Source organism: Rattus norvegicus, unplaced genomic scaffold, assembly GCF_021556685.1.
Source record: "Rattus norvegicus strain SHRSP/BbbUtx unplaced genomic scaffold, alternate assembly SHRSP_T2T unassigned-0000037, whole genome shotgun sequence".
In the NCBI taxonomy this organism is placed as follows: Eukaryota; Metazoa; Chordata; class Mammalia; order Rodentia; family Muridae; genus Rattus; species Rattus norvegicus.
Genome location: NW_028238790.1, coordinates 12,501 through 24,964, shown reverse-complemented (window position 1 = coordinate 24,964; position 12,464 = coordinate 12,501).

The following is a 12,464-nucleotide window of genomic DNA, read 5'->3' as shown; positions in this document are numbered from 1 at the left end:
GGACCTGGGTTCAGTCCTCAGCTCTGGGAGAAGAAAAAAAATACACACACACACACACACACACACACACACACACACACACACACACACACAGAGAGAGAGAGAGAGAGAGAGAGAGAGAGAGAGAGAGTTTGACAGCAATAAAAAACAAAACAAAACCACTTTAAAATACAGAGATGTAAGGATACTCAGAGGGCTCAGAGGAAGCAACCAAGTGTTTGTTATATGGGTGCCAACAATATGGTTCATCTCTTCTTCTCTTCCACGTGGCATGGTGGCCAAGGTGGTGGGGAAACCACACAGTGAAAGGAATTGAACTACAGCACACAAGCAAGTCTCCCTCCCAGACATGAATAAAACTGAAATTAGGCTAAATGTACAATGAAAGGAAGCCAGGTGTTCGTGCATGTCTTTATTTCCATCATTCAAGAGGCAGAGGTGTTTAGAACTGTGTCTCTGTGAGATAGAGGAAGGCAGGCAGGCAGGCAGGCAGGCAGGCAGGCAGGCAGGCAGGCAGGCAGGCAGGCAGGCCTGATCTAGGTACTGATTTCCAGGTCTATGTGCAGACACCCCTGACTCAAATAAAGGAGTGAAAAGGAAAAAAAAATACAATTCACCTGGAAGGGTCAGCCAGCCATCAGATGCAGTGAACTAGAAAATTGGGATTCTCAACTGAGGCCTGTTCCCTCCCTCCCTCCCTCCCTCCCTCCCTCCCTCCCTCCCTTCCTTCCTTCCTTCCTTCCTTCCTTCCTTCCTTCCTTCCTTCCTTCCTGGCTTACAGACAGCCAGGTCCAAGCCCAAAAGAGTCCAGCAAGGAGCTTAGAGACTATGAGAGAGTGCACAGGTGTTCTAGGGAGGAATCAGCTCACCACCCAGCATCCCCATTTGGGTTCTTGTGCAATCGACACAGGGAGATTGACAATCTGGAATTTAGTGAGAAATCAAACAAGGGACACAGAATGCAAAATATTTATTTACACAGCAAGTGGGTCAGTTGGATTAGCAAGCTAGGACACCCACCCCCGACCCCATCCCAGCCCCCTACCACTGCCGGGTCTCCCTTCCTTGTTATCCCTTTCTCATGCCTCCCTCAATATGGGCACAGAGGACCAGGAACATGTTTCTCTCAAAAACGCGTTTTCTGCTGTGAACTCAGTCTGGCAGAGAGTGAGTGGGTGAAGGATCCCTAAAGACCAGAGAGTTTATTAGAGGAAGGCTACCTCACAGTGTTCTTCACACCAGGAACAACAACAACAACAACAACAACAACAACAACAACAACAACAACAGCAACAGCAACAGCAACAGCAACAGCAACAATGAATCAACAAATGGTGGACAGGAGATGAGCAGGGATGCTGGGGGGATGGGAGGGAGGGTAGGGCTGGTGAATCTGCACCTCCCTGAAGGTCTGCCTGTGAAATACTGGTTGATATATGCCTAGTTGAGGACAATATTCCCCTCTCCTGTGGTTTTCAATGGGACATGACTTCATTGCCAGAGACTATGGAATTGTTTCCATTTTCCCCTTCAAGAACTGTGTTTAGATCTGTTACAGACAGGCTCTGGGTTTTGAAACAAACAAACAAACAAACACACACACACACACACACACACACACACACACACACACACACACAAGAGAGAGAGAGAGAGAGAGAGAGAGAGAGAGAGAGAGAATAGAGAAAAACAGAGACAGACACAAGAGAATTTGATCTCTCTCTCTCTCTCTCTCTCTCTCTCTCTCTCTCTCTCTCTCTCTCTTTCTCTCCCCCTCCCCCCTCCCCTAGTTTCTCAGACTGGGTTTCTCTGTATTCGTCTGTAGGGCGGGAAGGACTGAAACTCTCAGATTCACCTTTCTCTGCCTCCCTAGTGCTGCTTTGATGGTAGTTTGGGGAGATTGGGATAGGAAGTAAAAAAGCTTGAGTGCTGATATCAAAGCCTCCCCTCCCCCCCACATGCATGCATGCATACACACACACACACACACACACACACACACACACACACACACACACACACACCCCTACCTGTCTCCTTCACACAGTTATTAAAAACTTTTTAACTGTGATTTAGAAAGTGTCTAGGGCTGGAGAGATGGCTCAGCGGTTAAGAGCACCCGATTACTCTTCCAGAGGTCCTGAGTTCAATTCCCAGCAACCACATGGTGGCTCACAACCATCTGTAAAGAGATCCGAAGCCCTCTTCTGGTGTATCTGAAGACAGCTACAGTGTACTTATATATAATAAATGAATAAATCTTTAAAAAAAAAAAAAAAAAAGAAAGTGTCTAGATCATAGCTTCAGAGTCAGCACATCCTCTCCATACAGAAGACACTGACTGACTGACTGACTGACTGACTGACTGACAGACGGACGGACGGACGGACGGACACACACACACACACACACACACACACACACACACACACACACACAAATACATATTTATATATTTAAAATGATGCTTAAAAAAAACCCGTCTTCCTGTATAACGGAGGTTTAAAGGGAATCTGGCTGACAGCACGTTTTTGTGGTGTTTTAATTCCTTTTTTTTTTTTTTAACCAAATAGGAGGGAGATCTGTTGTCCCTTTTATTAAAAGCCAAAGTATTAAGTGGCGAGCCGATGTTTCAACTTTCACCATTCTGTTCCTTTCACCAAAAAGAGGGGGTTCTTTGGCTTTTCCTTTCCTTTTTGAAACAAAACCAGTTGGCCTAGCTTCCCTGTTCCTTTTCCCTCTTCCACGGTATGCTCGATGAAATAAAGTAAACAAATGAAGTTTCTAGTTATGTATTTGTTTGGGAGACCCGAACTATCTCTCAAGAGAGAGTTGCGGGTGTTGGGGATTTAGCTCAGTGGTAGAGCGCTTGCCTAGCAAGCGCAAGGCCCTGGGTTCGGTCCCCAGCTACGGAAAAAGAAAAAAAAAAAAGAAAAAAAAAAAAAGAAAGAAAGAAAGAAAGAAAGAAAGAAAAGAAAAAAAGAAAAGGAAAAAAAAAAGAGCGAGTTGCATCTCCCCGCCGCCCCCCCACACACAAGGCCTCCTCCCTGTATGTGGGGGGAGGGGGAGGGGTGGACAGGAGCTAGCTGAGAGGGGGTGGGGTGGGGCGGGGCTGGAGAATATGCAGGTCCCTGAAGGTCAGTCGGGGAAATACTGCTGCTGCCCTAGCACGCTTCAGTGCCTCTTTAGAGTTTAGAGTTTTCTAAAGTTTTCTGCCTGAAATCAGCGAGTGATGATTTCACTGTGAAATGATGTCTGATCATCGCTCTCGCTGTCCTGTCAGGGCTCCGGCTCCTGGCAAATGTCTGACTGAAGGAAACCTTAGTTAGACTCACACCCAGCTGTTTGGAAATGGTAATGGAGTTGATAGCACACCCTGGGGGAAAGAGGCAGACTCCCTTTTTGCTCACTCTCAATTCCCAGCCTCGCCCTGCCAGCTCGGGGATTTCTAAGTAAGGGTGAATCTGGACCATATATGTACAGGGTTTGGCGTTTCTGATTCATGTTTAATGTTTAGTTAAATAAAGCTTGTCAAGGGCTGGAGAGATGGCTCCGAGGTTAAGAGCACTCACCGCTCTGCTCTTCCAGAGGTCCTGAGTTCGATTCCACAGAAACCACATGGTGGCTCACAACCCTCTGCAAAGGGATATCCCATGCACTCTACTGCCCTGTGTATATGAAAAGGGCTTTAGTGTACTCAATGTAAGTGAAAATAAATAAGTAAACCTTTAAAAGAATGAAACAAAATGAAGCTTGCAAAGAAATTGAGCATCTTAAAATGCCAGGCACGTTTATCCGCTCCTTTTTTTTTATTTCGTGTGTGGATCACATAACCACAGAGGTGGTTCCCCTTTCCTTAACCTCGACAGCCCAACTGGGACAGAAGTGCAAACTATCATCTACCTATCTGGGAGTGGAGTGGTTGGATACAGGGAGATGGAGCATTTGCAGTTAGTAAAGTTCTGATGTCGGTTTTTATTTCCTTTCATTTTTGGATAGATATCGGGAGCCTTTTTTTTTTTTAAGTACAAATTTTGTTTTCTGTGCAACATTCTGATCATAGTTTCCCATCGCAAAGCTCTTTCCAGATCCTTCCTCCCCATCCACCACCCCGTACTAACCCAGGCCTGCCCTTAGATGTGGTTGATGCATACCCAGGTGAGTCTCCATTGGAGAAAGGACGATATTCCCATCTCCTATGACTGTCAATGGCCGATGACCTAAATGCCAGTGACTTCGGACTTGACTCCATTTTCCCCTCTGAGAACTGGGTTTGGATCTGTTGAACGCAGGCAGGCCCTCGGTTTTGAAACAAACAAACAAACAAACAAACAAACACACCAAAAAATATTTAAAGCAGGCAACAACTGCCTGCACGCCAAGAGACTGTTGACTCCTCTTTGGAGATAGTACGATGTGAAACTTGCTTAATAAAGTAGAGTCCACACAACACAAAGGGAACACTTTAACAAATTATGAAGGAGAGAGGGGGGGGGGTATGTTTATCTACCTCCTCTTGTTTCTCAGACTAGAGATTTCATCTTCCTCTGTCTCTCGAGTGCTGGTGGCTTTGCTGCTGGTTTGGGGGGGGGATTGGGATAGGGATAGGAAGAGAAAAGGCTTGAGTGCTGATTTTAAAGCTCTCTCTCTCTCTAAAGCTCTCTCTCTCTAAAGCTCTCTCTCTCTCTCTCCCCCCCTCCTTCTCTCTCTCTTTACACACACACACACACACACACACACACACACACACACACACACACACACACACACACACACTGGAGAGGAAGACAGGAAGACCTATCTAGATGCAACGTGAAGAAGGCCTATGTCAGATGAGTTAATGGCTAGGGAACTGTTAGCTGGCTAGTCTGCCATTTTGTTGCAGTTGCTAATATTATAAGGACACTTTCTCATTGGTTGTTTCTGCTGTTGCTGCCAGAATTCATTACATATTCTGTTAGGCTCTTCTGTGTGATAACACACTCAGAAACCGAACACTGTTGAAGTCAGTCTAACTGCTTTCTTTGTTGTCTAGTTACCCGCAATAATCTTGGACCTGAACTGAACACCCAGCAGCACTTCCCGCACCCACCCATGTATAAGCTTTTATAACCTGGACCACCAACACTAGAGCGACAGGGCAGACAGAGACTATTTGGAACCGGACTTCCATTTTGAGTTTTTGTTTGTGTTCTTGTTTTTTTCTCCTGTCCTGTCCTGTCCTGTCCTGTCCTGTCCTGTCCTGTCCTCTCTGTCTGTATGTCTGTCTGTCTGTCTGTCTGTCTGTCTGTCTGTCTGTAAATCCACACATATAGTTCTTTCCACATCTTATATCTCAAAACAAATAATGCTTGCTGTGATCCTCATTTCATTCAAGGGTACTACTCTCTAGACCAGAGGAGCCCCCTTACAATTCTCCACAGGTAGTGATGACCGGAGTGTTCAGTGCGACTAAGCAGGAATTATATGGTTGCCGCCATTATGCTTGATCTTACCGAAGGTAGGGTTGCGGGGCATGGTTGCCACGATGGCGACCAGTAGACCGTGATTGAGGAGACGGAACAATAATTAACCTACAATTCTCCCTCTCTGTCAACTGTTTCTCTGTCACTCTCTGTCTCTCTTCCCTCCTTCCCTCCCCCGTCTCTCAGACCTGAATGAGCATTGGAACTAAAGTAAATGTACATGTGAAAAGAAGCCAGGTGTGGTGCTGCATGTCTTTGATTGCATCACTTGAGAGGTGAAGGTGGGTAGAACTCTGTGAGCAGGCTGCAGACCTGAACCAGGTACTGATTTCCAGGGCTTTTGTGCAAAGACCCCTGACTCAACTAAAGAAATGAGGAGGAAAATAAAGAAACAGATACAATTAACTTGGAATAAACCAAACAAACTAAGAAAAAGGAAAGGCAGTAATGGAGTGGCCTGGCTTACAGAGGAGGGGCAGACATTTATCTGCCATTGCCTCCTCGGTTGAACACACAAACACACGCATGGGGGAGGGGGGAGAGACAGAGACAGAGAGAGACAGAGAGACAGAGAGAGGAAGAGAGACAGAGACAGGGAGACAGAGAGAGAGACAGACACAGAGAGAGAGAGACAGACAGACAGAGACAGAGAGACACAGAAAATTCGATCCCTGTCTCTCTCTCTCTCTCTCTCTCTCTCTCTCTCTCATCACAGGCTGAGCTCAGGGACAGTGAGTTCCACACTCACTCAGAGAAAAACTCTGTCTCCAGTCACCCTCACCCACACGCCTTCAAAATGATCCATTGTACTATTTTAGATTTATGTCTGAGGAGCCCCTCTCCCTCCGCCTCCTCCTGTTACGTTGTAGAAACGTTTAATCCCAAACAGGGCTTCTCTCCTACCCTGCCTTGATGATTCTGTTCCTGGATAAAAGATACACAAGCTTTATTATCTACAGGAAGCCTTAAATAGCACTAGAAGACCTGGGCAGGCAGATATCTACCCTCTAGGTTGTTAGTTTTGGGGGTTTTGTTTGTTTGTTTGTTTTTGTGTTTTTTGTTGTTGTTTTTAATTTTTTTAGATTTGTTTTTTATTTATCTGAGTATGCTGCAGTTATCTTCAGACACACCAGAAGAGATCAATCAGATCTCATTACAGATGGTTGTGAGCCACCATGTGGTTGCTGGCAATTGAACTCAGGACGTCTGGAAGAGCAGTCAGTGCTCTTAACCGCTGAGCCATCTCTCCAGCCCCTGTTGTTGTTTTTTGTTTTGGTCAAAAACCTGGATTCTCGGGGTTGGGGATTTAGCTCAGTGGTAGAGCGCTTGCCTAGCAAGCGCAAGGCCCTGGGAAGAGCAAGGTCCCCAGCTCCGGAAAAAAAGAAAAGAGGAAGAAAAAACAAACAAAACAAACAAAACAAAAAAAACCCTCTGGATTCTCAGGAGCTGTGTGGTGTGTCCTCTTATGTTCTGGTGCCCTCTTCTGGCATGCAGACATATAGGAATCAGAGAGAGCCCACATTTTTGTCCAGGAACAAACAAACTGCCAAACTGCCAAACAAACAACAAAGGATTGTAGGTTTTGACTGGCTCTGTAGGTTTCAGAGAAAGGCAGGGCAGACCTCTGTGAGTTTGGGACTAGACTACTCTACCGAGCAAGTTCCAGGGAGGGATTCCACAGGAGCACAGTGGACTGGACAAAATTTTGACTTTGTAATTTTATTTTTTGCCCAATTGGGATTTATGATTTGATTGTCACAAAACTTATACCTTTCATTTTATTTTATTTTCGGCCAAAATTTCATTTTCAGTTTCACTTCCGATTTAACTTTTAATTTCTTGTCGCGCTTATGTTCGGATCGAGTTAATTCTCTGGGGAGCTGTGCCCTTGCCACTGGTGCTGGCAGAAGGGGATCCCGAGATCTAGAGGTTCTGTGTGGTGGGCTGTGTGGCAGAGGAAAAAAATGAAATTAAGAACATATATAAATCTATGGATTTGTATAAGGAGAAACGTATGGTATGGTGGGAAGATGTAAGGGAGAGAAAAATAAAAAAAAAAGATAGATAGATAGATAGATAGATAGATAGATAGATAGATAGATAGAGTGATTCATGCTCCCAGCCTCCTATGTACAGAGTTCCCCGAGGCGTTTTTACTCGCCAAATAAAGACTGCGGTGTTTCCCAACACACCATGTGAATGTCCGTGGCTGTCGAAATTATTTCATTTATGTTTTTCACGTTTGTCGTCCGTGTCACTTCAAAGGCCATTGTGACTTCAGTCTTGTTATTGATTCATATATGCTTTCTATTTCTTTTCATTTTTCAAAACCTTTTTGTCTAAATTGTATTTGTCATTCACCTTGATTTAAACATTTATTAAAGTCCAGTTTGCCATTTATTCGTATTTACTCGTACTTTATTATTATTTTATAAATTTATTCCATCATTTCGTTTCAGTCGTCTATATTTGCCCTTCCTCTCGTTCCCGCTTTTCTTTTTTTTTCTTTTTTCTTTTTTCTTTTTTCAGAGCTGGGGACTGAACCCAGGGCCTTGCATTTGCTAGGCAAGCACTCTACCACAGAGCTAAATCCCCAACCCCGTCGTTCCCACTTTATGTCTGTTAACATTTAATTGTTTTATCTCCCTTGTCCTTCTGTGTCCCTCGTCTTAATTTCTGCTTTATTGTTTTCTTTTTTTTTTTAATTTATTTATTTAACGCATGTGAGTACACTGTAGCTGTCTTCAGACACACCAGAAGAGGGCATCAGATCTCATTACAGATGGTTGTGAGCCACCATGTGGTTGCTGGGATTTGAACTCAGGACCTCTGGGAGAGCGGTCAGTGCTCTTAACCGCTGAGCCATCTCTCCATCCCATCTGTTTTATTGTTTACATCGCACTTACTCTGTTTTTATGGCGATCTATTAACTTTTTTCCATGTCAGTCGTCGGTATCTGTTGATCACCTTGATTTTATTTTTTTTTTTCTTTTTTCTTTTTTTCGGAGCTGGGGACCGAACCCAGGGCCTTACTCTTGCTAGGCAAGCGCTCTACCACTGAGCTAAATCCCCAACCCCGATCACCTTGATTTTTGTTTTATTGTTTATTCACATTGACTCTTTATTCATTATTATTTTTAAGTAAAATAAAATAAATAAAATTTAAATATGGTAAAAATATTTGTTAAACAGATATTAAAAGGGAGGTCTACAGCAGATTTTTAAACTAACGGGCACACACACACACACACACACACACACACACACACACACACACACACAAATTTCTCCCAGAGGTCCTGAGTTCAATTACCAGCAACCACAAGGTGGCTGACAACCATCTGTAATGGGATCTGATGCTCTCTTCTGGTGTGTCTGAAAATAGCTACAGTGTACTCTTACGCATAAATAAAATAAATAAATCTTTAAAAAAAAAATAAAATATGAGGTTGGCTCTCTTTGCTCCTCTCTTTGCTCTTTTGCTCTTCCTCTCTTCCCCTCTTCCCCTTTGTCCCTTCTCTCCCCATTCCCCTCCCAAATTCTCTCCACGTGCTCATGACTGGCCTTTACTCTCTTCTTCTACCTTTCTTCTCTCATTAAACCTCTCCGTGGAGGGGGAGGGGTGTGTGTGTGAGTGGGGGGAGGGGGGAATGAGGTTGACCAGTCTTCCTGTGTAACAGAGGTTTAAAAGGAGGCTGGTCGACAAAACGTTTTTTTTTGTGGTTTTTATTCTCTCTCTCTCTCTCTCTCTCTCTCTCTCTCTCTCTCTCTCTCTTTCTCTCTCTCTCTCTTAATCAACTCGGAAGTCGATCTGCTGTCCCTTTTATTAAAAGCCAAAGTATTAAGTGGCGAGCCGATGTTTCAACTTTCACCATTCTGTTCCTTTCACCAAAAAGAGGGGGTTCTTTGGCTTTTCCTTTCCTTTTTGAAACAAAACGAAAGGAGGAGCTCGACCAGTTGGCCTAGCTTCCCTGTTCCTTTTCCCTCTTCCACGGTATGCTCGATGAAATAAAGTAAATAAATGAAGTTTCTAGTTATGTATTTGTTTGGGAGACCCGAACTCTCTCTCAAGAGAGAGTTGCATCTTCCCGCTGCCGCCCCCCCCCCCACACACACACACAAGGCCTCCTCCCTGTATGTGGGGGGAGGGGAGGGGTGGACAGGAGCTAGCTGAGAGGGGGTGGGGTGGGGCGGGGCTGGAGAATATGCAGGTCCCTGAAGGTCAGTCGGGGAAGTACTGCTGCTGCCCTAGCACGCTTCAGTGCCTCTTTAGAGTTTAGAGTTTTCTAAAGTTTTCTGCCTGAAATCAGCGAGTGATGATTTCACTGTGAAATGATGTCTGATCATCGCTCTCGCTGTCCTGTCAGGGCTCCGGCTCCTGGCAAATGTCTGACTGAAGGAAACCTTAGTTAGACTCACACCCAGCTGTTTGGAAATGGTAATGGAGTTGATAGCACACCCTGGGGGAAAGAGGCAGACTCCCTTTTTGCTCACTCTCAATTCCCAGCCTCGCCCTGCCAGCTCGGGGATTTCTAAGTAAGGGTGAATCTGGACCATATATGTACAGGGTTTGGCGTTTCTGATTCATGTTTAATGTTTAGTTAAATAAAGCTTGTCAAGGGCTGGAGAGATGGCTCTCCACAGAGGTGGTTCCCCTTTTCTTAACCCAACTGGGACAGAAGTGCAAACTATCATCTACCTATCTGGGAGTGGAGTGGTTGGATACAGGGAGATGGAGCATTTGCAGTTAGTAAAGTTCTGCTGTCGGTTTTGTTTTGTTTTGTTTTGTTTTGTTTTGTTTCCTTTCATTTTTGGATAGATTTTTTGGATAGCCTTTTTTTTTTTTTCTTTTTAAATACAAATTTTGTTTTCTGTGCAACATTCTGATCATAGTTTCCCATCGCAAAGCTCTTTCCAGATCCTTCCTCCCCATCCACCACCCCGTACTAACCCAGGCCTGCCCTTAGATGTGGTTGATGCATACCCAGGTGAGTCTCCATTGGAGAAAGGACGATATTCCCATCTCCTATGACTGTCAATGGCCGATGACCTAAATGCCAGTGACTTCGGACTTGACTCCATTTTCCCCTCTGAGAACTGGGTTTGGATCTGTTGAATGCAGGCAGGCCCTCGGTTTTGAAACAAACAAACAAACAAACAAACAAACAAACAAACAAACAAACACACCAAAAAATATTTAAAGCAGGCAACAACTGCCTGCACGCCAAGAGACTGTTGACTCCTCTTTGGAGATAGTACGATGTGAAACTTGCTTAATAAAGTAGAGTCCACACAACACAAAGGGAACACTTTAACAAATTATGAAGGAGAGAGGGGGGGGGTATGTTTATCTACCTCCTCTTGTTTCTCAGACTAGAGATTTCATCTTCCTCTGTCTCTCGAGTGCTGGTGGCTTTGCTGCTGGTTTGGGGGGGGGGATTGGGATAGGGATAGGAAGAGAAAAGGCTTGAGTGCTGATTTTAAAGCTCTCTCTCTCTCTAAAGCTCTCTCTCTCTAAAGCTCTCTCTCTCTCTCTCCCCCCCTCCTTCTCTCTCTCTTTACACACACACACACACACACACACACACACACACACACTCACTTCCTAGGATGAAAGAAAAGAAATGAAAAGGAAGGCACCCATGGTGATGCATGACTTTGATCTCACTTTGGTCTCAGCACTGGAGAGGAAGATAGGAAGACCTATCTAGATGCAACGTGAAGAAGGCCTATGTCAGATGAGTTAATGGCTAGGGAACTGTTAGCTGGCTAGTCTGCCATTTTGTTGCAGTTGCTAATATTATAAGGACACTTTCTCATTGGTTGTTTCTGCTGTTGCTGCCAGAATTCATTACATATTCTGTTAGGCTCTTCTGTGTGATAACACACTCAGAAACCGAACACTGTTGAAGTCAGTCTAACTGCTTTCTTTGTTGTCTAGTTACCCGCAATAATCTTGGACCTGAACTGAACACCCAGCAGCACTTCCCGCACCCACCCATGTATAAGCTTTTATAACCTGGACCACCAACACTAGAGCGACAGGGCAGACAGAGACTATTTGGAACCGGACTTCCATTTTGAGTTTTTGTTTGTGTTCTTGTTTTTTTCTCCTGTCCTGTCCTGTCCTGTCCTGTCCTGTCCTGTCCTGTCCTGTCCTATCCTGTCCTCTCTGTCTGTATGTCTGTCTGTCTGTCTGTCTGTCTGTAAATCCACACATATAGTTCTTTCCACATCTTATATCTCAAAACAAATAATGCTTGCTGTGATCCTCATTTCATTCAAGGGTACTACTCTCTAGACCAGAGGAGCCCCCTTACAATTCTCCACAGGTAGTGATGACCGGAGTGTTCAGTGCGACTAAGCAGGAATTATATGGTTGCCGCCATTATGCTTGATCTTACCGAAGGTAGGGTTGCGGGGCATGGTTGCCACGATGGCGACCAGTAGACCGTGATTGAGGAGACGGAACAATAATTAACCTACAATTCTCCCTCTCTGTCAACTGTTTCTCTGTCACTCTCTGTCTCTCTTCCCTCCTTCCCTCCCCCGTCTCTCAGACCTGAATGAGCATTGGAACTAAAGTAAATGTACATGTGAAAAGAAGCCAGGTGTGGTGCTGCATGTCTTTGATTGCATCACTTGAGAGGTGAAGGTGGGTAGAACTCTGTGAGCAGGCTGCAGACCTGATCCAGGTACTGATTTCCAGGGCTTTTGTGCAAAGACCCCTGACTCAACTAAAGAAATGAGGAGGAAAATAAAGAAACAGATACAATTAACTTGGAATAAACCAAACAAACTAAGAAAAAGGAAAGGCAGTAATGGAGTGGCCTGGCTTACAGAGGAGGGGCAGACATTTATCTGCCATTGCCTCCTCTGTTGAACACACAAACACAGGCGCCGAGAGAGCGAGAGAGCGAGAGAGCGAGAGAGCGAGAGAGCGAGAGAGCGAGAGAGCGAGAGAGCGAGAGAGAGAGAGAGAGAGAGAGAGAGAGAGAG